At 40.7% G+C, this 16,361-nt stretch overlaps 1 protein-coding gene across 4 annotated transcripts in view; it reads right to left on the bottom strand.

Annotated features, from left to right (window-relative positions):
• The window catches only part of FNDC3B (fibronectin type III domain containing 3B), a 311,856-nt gene that overhangs the window by 225,495 nt on the left and 70,000 nt on the right, over positions 1-16,361 (bottom strand). Inside the window, exon 1 of one of the 4 annotated variants that reach the window (XM_072960973.1) lies at positions 7,999-8,074. The exons of the other annotated variants lie outside the window; for them this stretch is intronic. The gene's annotated coding sequence lies outside the window, so the exon portion shown is untranslated. Of the gene's footprint in view, positions 1-7,998; positions 8,075-16,361 lie in introns of those variants that run through there. 4 annotated transcript variants of the gene reach the window in all.

Below are 16,361 nucleotides of genomic sequence, written 5' to 3'. Positions count from 1 at the left end.
ATAACTTCCAAATAACTAGACCATGCATGGCTATGGTAAAGTATGTTCTTTCAAGAGCCTCAGAGTTTTAGTTTTAATCTCATTTAGTTGAATGCGACACTGACAGCCTTCCAGTTTCTAGAAATATATAGTCATTATTCTAATAGTGTTAATCTTGCACAAGATGATTTTTAACTACAGTTTTTAAGCTTGGATTATCTTCTTTAATTTATATTTGGATATAAATTAGTGACTTTTCCTTTCGTTATCTAAAGGAACTAAATGAAAGAACTAAGGAGGAAGGAACTAAATTTACAACTGCAATTAGTTAAGGAATTTCTTTAGTGTCAGTCTTTCCTTTAATCTAGGCTCTATAAGGGCAAGATCAGACACAGAATAAGTGCTGGAGAATTATTTTTTACTGAATGAATGAAAGTCATAAAACATAAGAAAAACCACTGCAAACAATCATTTTAACTTCAAAATTAAGCTTTCGTAATATACAATTTTAAAAATCAGCTTTATGGATGGACCACAATTTATCTGTTTTTTTAAAAACTATCATTGAGGTCAAAATCATTTCATCTTTAAAAACTAAACCTTTAATATCCATGTATTTGGTTTCTTCTAATAATTCACCACAGGAGACACTGCTGGAATATTAAAATTTTTTTAATCTGGAAATACATTAACTGGAGAAACAGAAGCATTCAGGGAAAAGCAGTATAGGCTTCATCCCTGGTGCTTCTTGTTATCTTGAATCGTAAGTTATTTCAAGGCAATTCGTTTTTCCTGTACAGTAACTGTGTCCATAATCTTTCAGTCTTAAATATTCAAATTCTCACCAATGTAAACACATTGGGCCATTTTAAGAACTCAAAAGGAAATCCCTTCAGATCTCCACGGAGTGATTAAGACATTTCGATTGCTTTCTGGAAACCGACTTTTTAAAAGTCATTCTTAACATGAAAATAGTTTTGATTTAACTTTATTTTTACATGCACACAGAACATTATTCAACTACAACAGAATACAACAATACTCCAATAAAGAAATTTACCTATGTCTTTTTAAAAGTCCTTACATCAATTCTAGCATCACTGCAATAGAGCAGAAATCGACTGCTTTGTGTTTAAACCTCTACAGATAGGCTTGTAATACATGCGTGTAGAATTAATTAGTTCGGAAAAAAAAAAATCAGCGGACATCAAGAGTACACCTCAAACATCCTATGACAATCCCAAATTCACGTACTCTCTTCTGCCACACTCGTTAACTGTCAGACAGCATGTCTTAAATGCCGAGTCTGACTGCAAGTACAATTCCCCAGAATTATAGGAAGTCCCAGGCAAGAAAAAGGTCCGAAGTGGAGTATGTTCCAGCTTCTGTCATATTATCTGCTTATCATATTGCATGAAAAGCATCTGTAATGGTTCCTGTGTGGTCACTGACACCAGGCCACAATTCAAAGAATGGCCCGGAGGCATCCAGCCTCCAAAAGCCATTTATGCCTCTTCCCTCCCTCTGCTCCCCTCTCTGCTTGCCCATTCCTGACCCCCACCGCTTCTTCAGCGAGAAAGATGATAGGTAAAGGGCTTGTACTCATTCTATTAAAATACCTCTCTTCAAATGTTTAGTTCCTGTAATTTTCCCTGCTGCTGTGTTGCTATGGCAACCAGATTATAATCTACCAAGTTACCTCAGAAACCAGGCAAATCCCCTGTGTCCCAAGATCAGTTTTTCTTAGTAAGAGCAGAAGTCGTTATTTGAGCAAACCGTATTCATCTTGGCACTGAGGTATTTTAAAAGAAAGCACTTTATTATACTGAGTAAGACTGACCACCTTGCTGTTTTCACTGTCAATAAAGGAGAGAGAAAAACAAAGTTTTGACACACAGCAGCCCGATGATCTGTCCCTGACCAGACGTGGAAGAGATGGCGGCAGCGGGCCTTGCATCACGCAGACTTGAGGAGCATGAGTCACCCCCTGGCAGGCTCCCTGGCACAACCTTCTACCACACAAGTCAATCAGTCTCTCCCAATCTCTCTCTCCCCACCCCCTTCCTTTCCCTTCCTCCCCCGCTCCCTCCTCCTTCCTCTCTTAAGCCACAAAGCGGACATAATGGTTACAAGTTCTCTTAAATACAGAGTGTAAAACATAACATCACTGTCCCAACCTCATCATTTTTTGTCCACTCACTAAGCATTTCCTGCTTTTCCAAAGTCAGCATTAAAACAAGTCATGCTGTACTCTGTCTCCTGTCAGAGGAGGAAAAAAAAGAGAGAGAAAAACATTTTTACCACTGATAGATTTTTTTCCCCAGAGATGTTAAAATAGAAGCATGTTAATCATATCATAAGAGCATACTTCAAGCTACTACTGCTCCATGAGATCTGTTTCAAATCTGTTAGTGCTATATGAACCAAGCAGCCCGAAATAACGGAAGGTAGTTTATTAAGGCTTAATGAAAAATATGTGACCATTTTTCCAGAGCCTAAAGAAACAATAAAACAAGAGGCAGAATTAACACAATTGAATAAAAGGCTAAACACAGCTTTCTGGGAAAGCCTCACCCAACAAGACAACTGAAACAGGTGTAACACATCTTTCCTTAAAGGTATAGATCTAAATCTAACTCTGTTTCTAACTCATTAGAAGAGACAAAGGAAAACTACTTTTGCAACTTAAATTTCGGGTGGCTGATTAACCAGAAGATCAACAGTATCTAAGACTTCTCCTGGAGGCAAATTCCTAATTTATGCCTGAGATAAAATATTACGAGCCTCCCGACCAATCACTGCCACACGTGTCCATCACAAAAGCTTCTGCTGGGAGAGCAGTGCTGACTGACGAAAGCTAAAATGTTGTATTTGCAGCACTCTTAAAAGTTAAATCCCATACCCAGATAATTGAGATATAAACTGTGCTAGGAGAAGAGATTGTGTTTCACTCCTGGAGCTTTTTCCACTTGCCACATTTTTTGAGGCTTGTCTTACTCTTTGCTGTTTCATATATGAATGAACATTCTCATTTAGAGCCAGCATTTATGATTATCCCACAGATCTCTTTAGGGGGAAAAAAATAATACATACAACCTAAAAGCTGCAGAGGAGTTCCACATAAGGACAGATTCTATCCAGGAAGATCTAGTAACTTAAAAAGTGACCTTTGACTCCATGAGGGGAATAGTAGCACCTTCTTTCTGGACACAAGCACACATACAACACACACGCGCGGACGCACGCATGCACACGCACAATACTCTCCAGATTCCCAAACTCCAGAAAAATCTTAGCAAGCTCTGTCCAGGCCCTGAAGGGCCCAAACCATTCATTAAGACACCTTTGAGAACCTCACATCTGTGCCAAGACCACAACAGGCCTCAAGCAAAACTGAAAGACAGGCATCATTTGTTATTTTGAGTCCTGTTTCTTTTCTCCAAATCAGGAAAAGCAAGATGATGAGCTGCAAATGACCAATAATCAGCTTTGTGATACAAAGAAAACATCCCAAGATTTATAATGTGAGCAGTTCAACAGGAAGTTCCTGGAAGATAATGGGAAAGTACTGAAAGACTCACCTGCTCACGTGTCCAACCTGAAGCCTGAATCCAAAGCTGGCAGGAAAAGAACACACAAGACCAGGGAGCTTCCAAGAGTACTTTCTTATACACTGGATTGAGGCACAAGGACATGCAGATTTCAGAGCTGGGGACTCTGAGGCTTAAAGAGGATAAATAACTTGTCTGAAGTCACAAAACTACAAAATAACCGAACAGGCAGTGGAATCCAGCCCTGTCTGACCAAGATGCACGCTCTTCTCCGCTGCCACACATCTGCCCCCCGGTGAGTGTGGGTTTCAGAGTCACTTCTTTATGGAGACACTTCAATAAATGGCTGTAAGGAGAGAATGCACTGAACTGGGTCAAAGGCACATCCCCAAAGGCTGAGGGCGGGTTCTCTTCTAGGAAATCTGTGCTCGCCCTCTGAGGCAGAGCCCCTTACTCTCCATACAGCAGCTAAGTGGTGAGAAGTCCATCCCTTAACTAACAACAAAAAGCTGTGTTTGTAATGGGCCGGATTTATTCTCATAAAGTCACTGTCAAGTCCTTGAATTTCCCTAGAATCCTAAGACAAACCTCGTAAGCTAACCACTTGACAATCCCCATCACTAGATGCCACTTCTAACGGCTCAACAGCAGGCCTAAGAAAAATAAAAGATGACTCTTGAGAAGACTGAGTCTTAAGCTTCTGTGCTTCCCAAAAGTCACCTGTCATTAACAACAACAGCAAAAAGACAGGAATGGATTAATAGGTAACCAAGGAAAGATAAATTAGATGAACCCAGGAGAATATTTTTATGCACTGAAATTACACCAGTGTATTATACATACACCTGACAACCCTCTGCAGAGTTCAAAATCTGCTTGCAACTTTACAGTCAGCCCTCCACAACCTCGGATTCAACCAACTGCAGGCGGTGTAGTACTACAGTACGCATTCAGTGGGGAAAAAAAAAAAATCTGTGTATAGGTGGATTCACACAGTTCAGACCCATGTTGTTCAAGGATAAACTGTAATTCAAATGAGTTCAATAACTGCATTTCATGAAATAAGTGTCCTTAGAAGAATTACTACTACTCTCAGTCTTGCAAATCTTAACGAGTCCTCAGCACGGGTCAAGCACTCCCCCAGGCATTGGGAACAGAGCCTCAGACAACACAAAGTTCTGCCCACCTCAGGCTGACAAATGGAGCTTGAGTGGGATGGTGGCTGGGAATCATTTAAACAAAAACAAAACATTTACAGATAGTAATAAGGGCTAGAAGGAAAATAGAATGGCAACCTGTAAGAAGTTATACATTTCCACTCCCTCTAATTGTATTCTGCCCTGAACAAGGAGATTCTATTACAAAAAAGAGCTGTTTGCTAAAAATAAAAATATAGCATTAACTTAAATGGAAAAAATGCAAAATGTAATATAGATGGCCCAAACTAGGTTAAAAGCCTCTTTTAAGAGAGCCACAAATGCCCAAGTCTAAAGTTTCAACTACAGGACTTTCAAGATAAAAACCAAAAACATAAAAGACCAAAATTCTATGTTAAGCGTAAGTGTAGTTTTTCCCTGGCTAACAGTAAGAGCCACCAAATATCCCTGTGCAACTGGAGCACCATTATGTTTATTTAAATCAATATTTTTTCATTTTTATTAGATACATTTTTCACAGAATTGCTGAGTACTCCTTTAGCTGAAAATTATGTTTGCCGAGAACAACGTTTGGTTCCCATCATCACTGTTTCAGGGTCAATCCCTGTTAAAAATGTCCACCGTATGAGGTACTAGCCCTTTCTACCCTTCAAATCCATCCACGCCCCCCATGTCCCCAGGCTGGGCTCTGGCCACACTGATGGGGAATCAGCAGCTTGGGCCACTTTTCACCTAATCAGTCCCAATTTGAATGAGCTTTGCACACTGACTCTCACATACCTCCCTTCATTTAGATCCAGCCACCTCACGTCTGGTTTTGATCGGCTGAGACAGAGCAACACGACCCACGCGGGTGTGCTAACGAATGTCACACATCTCTGGTGCGCTGTGCAACGAGTCTAAACATACAGCTCCACTGTGGGAATCCTAAGGCAGTATTTAACTTTTAAGAAACATATTTAACTGCCTACATTCCCAATATTCCACTATTTTTAAAATCCACTTCAATGTTGGCCACATCGTTCACTTAACACGATTCTTCCCCTCTAAGATATAATCAAGAAATAATGCACCCATGAAGACTATTCTCATCCTTCTGACAGAAAAAATCAGTTCCCAGCGCTTCTGCGTTAAGCATTCTAGAGTTGATGTTTCTTATTACTGTACTTTCTTAATTGCTTAAAATTAGCACTACCATCACCTTGCATTTTGTGTCCACTAGCATAAAATCGGAAATGAATACAAATGCCATATTCTAGGGTTCTGGAACGATTTTGTGGAAGAGCCCCCTGCCCCTCCCTGCCACTGCACAGTATATCATCATCACTTATTCAGGCCTTGCCTTGGTATTGATTATATTAAACTTATTTAAATCACTACTTCATGCAATTATTGAAAACTTAAGTATTAAACAAACATTGGCTGAGTAGTTACCATGTACCAGGCACTTTATTAAGCCCTGATGATTCTAGGATGAGAAAGATGAACGCCGACCCGTTTGTGTATTGGTGTGAGAGTAGAAAATACAATTAGCTGTCATAAAACATGATTATTTGCTATCAACTACTAAGGAAACAAAAGAAACCAGCAAAAGTTACAGTTGAGAGTGATGCTTAAAGGGTGAGTGAAAGGATAAGCAAAAGAACAATTACACGGTACACGCATGGAGGCCTGGTGGGCCCGGTGCATTTAGTCCCGTGTGGCTGTAACGGCGCAGGCGTGTGTGCAGGGCAGAGGGGTGAAGCCAGGCCCACCTGAGAAAAGTCTTTGTTTGCCCCCACTTCAAGTCTTGACTTTATCCTGTGCACAGAATTTTCCAGTAGGAAAGCAACATTATTAGATAAATGATAGTAGTGAGAAACTCAAACTGGGATGGAAGACACCGGACACATGCAGAGGGGTAAAGATATGAATGAAGCACCCATCTGTAACATGTTTCAGGGGTTATGTTGCTCTAAGTAAGCGTTTTCAAAAACAACTGATGGTTCAATCTTTCAGTGTGACGATGCAGATCACAAGGTTTGCTGCTAAGGAATTCTGCCCTCCCTCTCTGTCAACACTGGGGTTCTCAGATTACAAGGGTGGAGTAATGTGTGTGGCTCTCCCCGCCCCCATAACTACTTAATTTTTCCTACTTCCTGTCCCTTTCTCTGATTCTGTTATCGAGCTGGGATTCTGTCATTTCCATCTCCACCACTCCCATCACTGATAGGCCTCTACAATCTGTTCCTCTCTTGTGTCTCCACCTTTTCCTAGACTTTTTGTGGCCCTCTTTCTTCTCTTTGGCTTCTGCTCTAAAATGCTAACCCCCAAAGCATTCAGCAGTCAACCTAGCATTCCTTTCTTTACTTCCAGTAAACTCGTCAATCCAACAGTGGATTACGTTGTTCATCAACTATACCGCTGGTTGGTGTGCTGAGCAAAAGGAAAGGAAGGTAACAGGACTATCGGGAAACAAACATAATTATGAGTCAAAGGAGAATCATTACTTATTTTCAAGGGTCCCAAGTTAATCATATCCCTAAAACATCTACTTTCTGATTCCTAAATAATTCCATTTCAAGCTAGTTAGTTCATTTTTTATATCTTTAAGTTATAATTTGCCTTTCATCATATCATACACACACAAACAAGAGTCTGAAAACTAAGTCAAGGACTCACAGACAAGAAAAAAAGTACCACCCACAACTTAATCATTAAATTCAAGATGAATCTTAAGTACTTTTTAAGATTTTGAAAAATAAGAACGTAACAGTATATGTTTCTCCTACATGTTTGTGTATCTCCCTGCTACACTATATGCTGAGGGAAAATCAGATGGAGTTTAGGCCTGAGCTGTCTTCTAAGTAACATTATTATATATAAACACTGAGTAGTTAAGTCACTTTGTGATAATCTCATTTTAGTTTCAAGCCATTTTTTAACTAATAGTTTAAACATAACATACCACAGATACACAGTGAGAAGAGCAAATCAGACAGCTCACAGTTGAGTCCTAGCTGCGCCAGACAGGGAGGGCACTCAGCCTAACCCTGCATTTCCTCCTCTGAAAAGAGAAATCACACCGACATCCTGTGTGTGCTCCAAGGATTAGGGTAACACCAGTACAGCCCTGGTAGAAGGCCTTACACATAGTATGTGCTCAATAAATCATTGTTGTTAATACTTCTTTTTCTTCAAATTTCTATCAGTGACAAGTGTCTCAGTTAAGAAAAAATATGGCCTCTAATGAGAGAGTCTAAAGAAAAAAATTTTACCAAATCTGCCATGTTTCATGTTCTCAATAAAAGCTAAAACCAGTCAGTTCTCACCTCTGACCAGATTCTGTTTGGGAAACATTCTGGCTTTCCTTAAAGGATCACCTCCCAAGTCATTCGCATTCCAGTGTCTGTTCAGCTTCCATGGATCCCAGCAACAATAGTGACTTTGGAATCCATTCACAGAAGTTCTGAAATCTAAGCCCTTTATATCCACAAAATGGTTTGAATTACTTGGAAATGCTTCTAATTAAGATTACCATAAAGAAAGTCAGCAACAAAATGTAATAAAGTAACAGTACAGTATGTGGAAATTTCCTATTAAGTGCTCAAAACTCCAGGAGAAGACCCTTTTCTGACCCATAAGCTGCTGCCTAAAAGCACACAGGAAGAATTAAACTTGGCCAGATTCTCCAAGAAGTAACAGGCATCTGCCTTTTTAAACCTTAGGCAACTAGTCTGAGAGGTTATCTACCATCCAGTCTGGGAAAACAGAATTATACAGCTGGATACTTAACACCATTAAAAAGTTTAAAGAAACTATCCAGATTGAAGATTTCAAGGTAAACAGAGTGAGAACGCTCTTCAAAAATGTAGTGCTTTAAGATTTTTCTTTCTAGATTTTAGTACTAGAGCATCGTAAGCAGCTGATGGAAAGCCTGGTGCATTTACTCTCAGTCTTGGAAGAACAACATCCCTGAACGCGTACACATTCCGACTTGCACAAGTGAACAGATTATTCCGATTCTTCCCTCTCTCTGCGCCAAGTCCAAATTCAGGACTGACATTAGGCTCTGCAGACAGCAAAGGAAAAATGTGACAAAGATTTTCCAGCCAACCCCTCCCTCCTCCCCGCACGCTCTCAGCACATACAAGCACACAGCAGATTCTATGCACGTCTCTAACTCGGGCCAGTTTATGCGCCATGACATCAGTGCAGTATAATGAGCCAAGTTTAAACTCCATCTGGGACAAATAACGTCCAGGCACACTGTGCCTTCTTTTGTTTATAGACATTGACTAAATATGTCTTGGTGGTAAATGAACTTAAGATTTATTTCCCATGGCCTCCAAAACAATATTGTGCACCCCGAAGCACCTCCCCGCCTCCAGTTCTCTCCAAGGCTATGCGTAAGTGATTTTTAACAGAACACAGGATTTTGAAACATATAATTAACATCTTGAGGAGAGTCAAACTCCAAGCAGCCACTCATCCATCTAAAACAAAGAAAATGAGGAACTCACTAGCAAAGGGGTGTGGTATCGTGGCTCACAGTACGAATACTGCGTGACACCTAATTCTGTATCTCCCCTAAGACAGGAGTGAGCGGAGGTGAGATGCTTCAGAAATGCTCATGGAGTAAAGTGGCCATTTTCTTTCTCTTTGAAGGATAAACTTAGATTTTTTTTTATACTGGCATCACTTAAGAGAAATAATTAAAAATTCAGAATTTAAAAAGATAATCTAATAGGTTCAAGTCTTACAACAAGTTTTTCGACTTATTAAGACACAAAAACTGTGCCTCTGGGTGATGCAATTTTTCAATGGAAATGAAAGACAGGGTTTGGGAGCAAAAGAAGGAAGACAAAAGCCCTCTCCTGGCTCCCAGAGTGAGACTCCCAGGGACGAGGAACCCCGGCTGCCCTTCTCTGGTCACCATCGTCTCCCAGCAGCTGCTGACCCTAGAGAGAACTGCCTGCTACAGCTAATCTCAGGGAGAGAACCATTACCTAAGGAAAGAAAGAAGGGAGCAGCTCTGATGACCTAGGCCTAAAATGACTTCACCCCCAACTCCTCCTCCAAACTCAGCCAATGCCTCCAGGCTGTGGAAACTCCCACTGCTTGGTCCGCAATTCTCAGACGCTCCAGAGCCAGAATCATGCCATCTTCCAGAGTTGATGTTAAGATCATATAAGGTGACAACAGGAATACTCTTTTTTGTAAGCTTTAAAATTTTCTACCGTGCAGAACCCAGTCCCTTGTCTCTCCCCAACTGTTTACCTGAACAAGACATGGGAGATGTGTCTAACCCAAGCTACTCCACCCTTCCTGGAAGGTAGGATATAAATAGATTTGAAACCTAGTCCCATGATTTGCCAGCTACAAAGTACTTAACCTTTCTCACCTCTGGTTCTGCCTATAAAAACGATCGCCACCTTATTCGGTGTATGTTCACTGGATGGAATCATGTGCAGAGCACTATTCTCAGCCCATCATAAGCACTCAAATAGTTATTATTCGTTTCCTCCATCAGACAGGGAACAAAGAAACCAAAATCTCCAATAAAATCCATTCTTTCCAACAATTTAACAAGTAACTACTCAACTAAAGGTTGAAACAAAAATTGAGACTAAAAGCCTTCTGGTGATCAGGAAGCTTGCAAAGTTAACATTTAAGTTTAAGGTAAATGCCAAGCTTTAGTTAGATATTTGGCATTCTTTCAATGTCAAAAATCTGAACTTTAATATATCTTTTACATTATTAAGGCACTGAAATCTCTGGACTCTTACAGAATCTTTTAGCTTACATTCCCCCCATGATTCTAGAATAATTGCCAGAAAATGAGCCAGTGCCTCCCTCCAAAAAAGGAGCACATACCTGGTGTGATGCCTAGCTTCAAGTCTCCCTAATGGAAGCTCTTCACAGTTCCAAGGCAGTTTTAAGCAATGTGGTATATGGAGAGGCAGTCAATAGAAAATGAGAAGATTCTCAGTGTCTGACCCTGAGTAAACCACTTAAAACTAAGAAAACGGGAAAACAGTCTGATAAGCAAACGGGATGTGAACACTCATCTACTAAAGGATAATGTCCTCTATGACCCAGCTCCACCCTCACTTGATTCCCTGGCTCTCTAGAACAGATATTATCCACAGACAGGGTATATGCAAGCCTAAGGCCTGATTTCCCACCACAAACCTTGTAAGAAAAATAGGGATTTCTTTGTAATTCATATTTTATAATGCACTTATTTTCGGTAATGACTAAAGTCACAGAATAAATTATAAAGAAACAGTCACTCTATAAAGATGCTTTATACATGCTTTATACAAGGTGATGAGAATTAAGATGAGTTTTAAATAGATGCATTGTCAATGTGAAACAAATCAGAAAAGATATAAATGAGCTGCATAGCTCTGGCCAGCTGAGCTACCAAACAACATCACTAATCCAAACACGGGCTTCGGCGTGTCATGGATTCCCCCATAAACCAGAATGACAACCCAACATTCCAACATGTGTAGAGGCAGAAGAAACTTCTATACAAGTAACACGTTTCAGTGCTGAATTTTTCAATCTACATGGAAAACACAAGAACATTTTAAAGACCCCTTCTAAAAACGAAAAGTCATGCAGCACAACTGGGTAACAACACAAGTCCATTTCTCTACAAATCTAGGCTTGGCTCACAAGAATTCATTTCCATTTTTAAAAAATACAATTGACCCTTGGAAAACGCAAAGGTTAGGGGCATCAATCCTCCATGCAGTCAGAAATCCGTGTATAACTTAGAGTTGGCACTCCATGTAAGTGGGCCATAGGTTGCACATCTGTAGATTCAGCCAATTGCAGATGGTACAGATCTGTAGTATTTACTATTGAAAAATATAAATAAGTGTATAAGTGGACCCACGCAATTCAAATCCACGTTGTTCAAGGGTCAACTGTAGTAGGACTGGAACCCTAATGACAGGTTTACTGATACGAATACTCTCCAGTCAACTTGTCCCCCAAGCCAGACTAGGTGCCTCCAGCTCTGCTCTGCCTAACTAGTTGCCTAATTATAGGGAATCAGAAACCCTTGGCAAAGTAATCTTCTAGGTGTAGACTGTCCATTTTATCCAAGTGCAATCTACTATACTGCAAGGAGCAAGAAATGGGCAATAATGAATGGATCCTGGTCAGTGGATTCTAGCTCATGGTTGTGCCAAACATACCTGCTGCACATAGAACACATTTCCGCTCAGCAGTCATCTATATGATGACCGCCTGTTAACGAAAAAGTCCCGGGGCTGAGAAGCAATACCAACGCAGGCATGAAGGCTGAGGGAGCACGTGAATTCCGTTCCTTCTGGAGGCCCACCACAGCTCAGCTTCCATTTACCACAACAGCAGAGCTGGCCGGAAGCGTACTAAGTGGCATCTCGTTCTGGCCAATCCCAATTCAAACAGGAAAGCGAATGTATTCTGAAGGCACCCACATCCCAGAGTACCTAGACACACTACTCTGCTGCTTCAGCAACAGGCTCCTCAGCAGGCTGTTTGTTTACTTTCTGCACCTGAATTTGGAACTAGGACACTGACATTACTAATTTCATGCAGTTTGCTCACTATTGTCTTGTTCGGAGTGTAACATGTAGTTTCTATATAGTCATACTTTTAAGTCAGTCATTTGGACAAAAAAAGAAGAGTCTGTCAATAAGAAAATGATTATGTGCAAACATATGTCTTAACACGTTCTGGGTTGAGAACTGTTCCATCTTTTCTTTGTGTGTGTGCATGTGTGCACACGCATGTGCATACACGTATTATTTTTACTGCATTGTAAGATACATCAATGGCTTTCACATCTCATTCAACATGACAAATACACATTTCCCAAAAAAAGAATAGAAGTTAGAGGTTGGAAACCTATCGAGTTTAAAGAGAAAGTCAGTATAGTATAAACTGATTTAAATAAAAATGCCTCATCTAGACAATACTAGGTAACATTTACTTTTAAAAAATTCTATTTCATTTAAGTACTTTAGGAAGACTCAATTCTTGGAGACTGTAAAAAAGATTGTAAACACAAGTATTGACATCTCTTCCCCTTGGAACGCTGACACTTTGCATCTGAGTTTAATGTCCCCCAACAAGTCTGTAAACAGTAAAACCAAGGCCCCTGGTCGTTTCTTCTGCCTTTCGTCTGCTTTGGTGAGTGCTCAGTGTGGCACTGACTGGGGACTCAAATAGTGTTCACTGAAAAGCAGAGACCCCAAAAAAAAGAATACATGGGTCCCGGGGAGGGGCTGGTATAGCTCAGTGGTAGAGCATGTGCTTAACATGCATGAGGTCCTGGGTTCAGTCCTCAATACTGCCATTAAAAACAACAACAACGGGAAGTTTGGGGGTGACAGTACTTTCATTAAAAAAAGAGAAGAAAAACTTTTAAAAAATAAGAAAGAAGAATACATGGGTCCTAAGTTGTAAGACATAATTGAAACCCTTCTACAAAGTCACATGAACCAGAGCCCACACTAGTTCACTTTACAAGTCATAAAGTAGAAAACATCAATGGTATGATACACAATGAGCATGTCTGAAAAATCTTAAACATTTTTGCTATATTTAAAACCCTACATGCCTGAGCACAAGATGCAATTTCAAAGGTAAAAAAATTAGCAATTCTCAGATTCCAAATTCAGATAACCACAGAACCCAGGAGTGTTTGGAAAACCACGTGAAGGGGACAGAGTGGGGCCTGAGGACGACAACCCCCATCTAAAGATGGTGGCTGCTACTTTTTGCCGGCCAATAGTTGCCCAGTGGGATGACTAGCCCGGTTATTGGATCTTCTAGGTTTCAGTATAAACTAAGAGATCCAGAATATTGTGTAAATCTTCCCATTTCTAAATATAGACACCTAATTATTTTTTTTGTCAACTATGAAGATTTAAAAAAAAAAAAAGATGCCTGTATGACAATTGGAACAGGTAGCCAGTTTTCTAACCCCGGTTTAGATGAATAAATTTCATTTCATTCATTTCACTCATCCTTCATCCGTTCTGAAGGACTTAGTGAATGCTACCTCAGACACCAGGCACAGCGTGAACAGACACACAGCCCCTGCTCTCCTGGAGCTTACAGTGCAACCAGACAGTCAAACACTGCAATAAGTTGAAAACAATCATAATGTTAAAACTACTGTAGAGTTTCAAATTGCTGTTATTTTGCAGTGCAACCTTGCCACGCCAGTGTTTTTCCTTAATCCTCTCCTTTTTGAAGGCAGTTCTGTTTCTACCGTTTGAAGGATACTGGCTACATCTTGTATCATATTATTATTGCCTTTGGCTAATTAAATTCTGAAGTGTCTCTCAACCCAGACAGCTCAGAGCTGTCATAATTATATGTCATATGTCATAATTATTATGGGTGCCACATCGAGCACCACCCTCTGATAATATGGCATCAACATTTTCCTTTATGAGACAGAGATTATGCACAGGCTATGCCTTTTCGGAAGCCTTTGTAGTGAGCGGAATTGGCAAACCTAAGACAGAGAGGATTGTAAAATCAGACCACAGACCTGGATAAGTTCACACCATTTTTTACAGTTAAAAGGAAGCCTTCAGAAATGGGCGTGGCTGCCTGTGCTGCTGGAAAGCAGCCCCCATTAAAGGGTGCTCGTGGTCTGCACTTCTGTGGCGTCGGTAATCCTGAGGAATAGACATCAAGAAGCCAGGGGTGGATCGCCAGACTGGATGCATCAGAGGACAAACAGATTCACTAGCAAGAATACTGAATATTCAGTTCCAGGAAAGAGATGGTAGAATGCACAGATACGGTTTGCTCGGGGCTCCGCTGACGTTAGCCCTCCGCTGACTGTCTCATTCGTACAGCTATGCTCACCTCATAAAGCGGAAACTGAGCACACGACATGCAGAGCTTGAGCAGCAGTCCTCACTCACTTCCAGGGAGATCTCTGTGCAGGCTCAGCCTCCACAGGCACGGTTCCCAGCCTGGTCTGTCTTCCTGCCTGCCTGCCCCACTCCCTGACCTGCCCCTTCTCCGTGCTCCCAAGGCACTGATACCTTCTGCCATCCAAGCACTCCCCCATGGTCCTACGCACGTGTAAATACAGCCCTTTTTTCCTTTTTTTTTTTTTTAAACCAGACTTTGCTTCCCAACTAGACAGCTCATTCCTTTAGGGCAAAAACAGTGTCTTATTCATCTCTGGGTCGCCAGCACCTAATACAGTCCTGGCACAGAAGACATTTGACAAATGCTTATTAAAATGAACAAATCTAGTATTCAGTCACTCCTTGATTCAGTCAGAAGTCATACTCACTCACTCCTCCTTTCCACCCCAAATCTCAAAGAAGAGAGGCTGACAATATCTTGACACCAGAGGCCTTCACAAGTTTGAGCAGAAGAGAACGTGGACGGCAGTTTGCAGTAACAGTTTTCTTTAAGCATCTGCACAAGTCACACATTTCTCATATATCCGGAAGCTGAAGAGTCTGACCCAAAACTGAGCTTCCCCATGTTTGGTTTCCCAAACCCAACATTTGACCAGCCGAACTTCTTTTACTGTCAAGCTCAAGCCCCAGCCTCTAAACAGGATTCTATCATAAAAGGAGCTGTTGGGCAAAGTTACTCAGCAGTAATAGCTGCAGCTTCTGTTTTAACTGCCGGTCCCACTCTCATTTGAATATCCTTCTTTTTCCTGGGCAAGCGTCCCAAAAGCTGTTTATTCCTTTTTCTACATTATACTGATTGTAAAACGCTTCCTGGGTCCCCCTGACACCATGGCCATCAGTATGTTTGAAGAGTAAACCTGGGTGGTGAGAGGATTTGAACTACTGAATGCAAGAAGAGAGCCGCCAGGGAAAAGTTATTAGGAAGATATCAACCAGAACAGAAAAGGTCACAGGATTAGGAGGAGAAGCACATTTGATGTAAAAGACATGCCAGTGACGAGCACCATCTGAACGTGGAAAGTTTTAATATGTTTAATGTGCTGTCTGGAAGTGTGTACTCAAAAGAATGCTCCAGGAAAACTCTGGCTGTGTAGTCTGTCTAGGGGAAACAAAGGCTTTCAAAAAGAAGAAACAAGAGGGAAAAGAAAACTCACTCCCAAGAAAATGATATGCTAAACGCTGATCAACAGAAACAGGCAGAAGTCAAGACAAGTGGATACGACTGAGGCAGCTCTAACCTCCTGTCTACCAGGGCACGCTTGTTAACATGCTATACCAAGCTGGCGGGAAGGACAAGTTTTCTGTTTACATTTAAGGAGATCTACTTCCTGAGGAAGAGACATTAAGAACACTCATTAAAATTTAATATTCTGGGAGCTTAAAAGAAAAAGGAAAAGCAAGATGTAAGTAAAAATGACAAAATATTTGCTAGGCGCTGTGTTTAGTCAGGACAAGAGGCGTCTAAACCTATCCCCACCCCACTGATTCCCTTTACATTCACTAAGAATATAAAGTGGCATACCACCGTCATGGAGGTGATAACTGTCACGTATTAAATAAGAAAATCAGTAAATTCAATGTTAACACTCTGTTCTTAACCTAATGGTTTATTTAAGTGGCAGCTGCTGTAATTCTTCAGAGATTATTAAAATATTAAACCAACATAACAAGTTGGAAATGAGGCTGATGTTTACTCTTTCATGTGAAAAACTAGTTGCTACTTCTTAAAATCTCTA

Source organism: Vicugna pacos, chromosome 1 (assembly GCF_048564905.1).
Source record: "Vicugna pacos chromosome 1, VicPac4, whole genome shotgun sequence".
Classification (NCBI taxonomy): Eukaryota; Metazoa; Chordata; class Mammalia; order Artiodactyla; family Camelidae; genus Vicugna; species Vicugna pacos.
The sequence above is the reverse complement of the archived record's forward strand: the minus strand, read 5'-3'. Positions and strand labels throughout refer to the sequence as shown.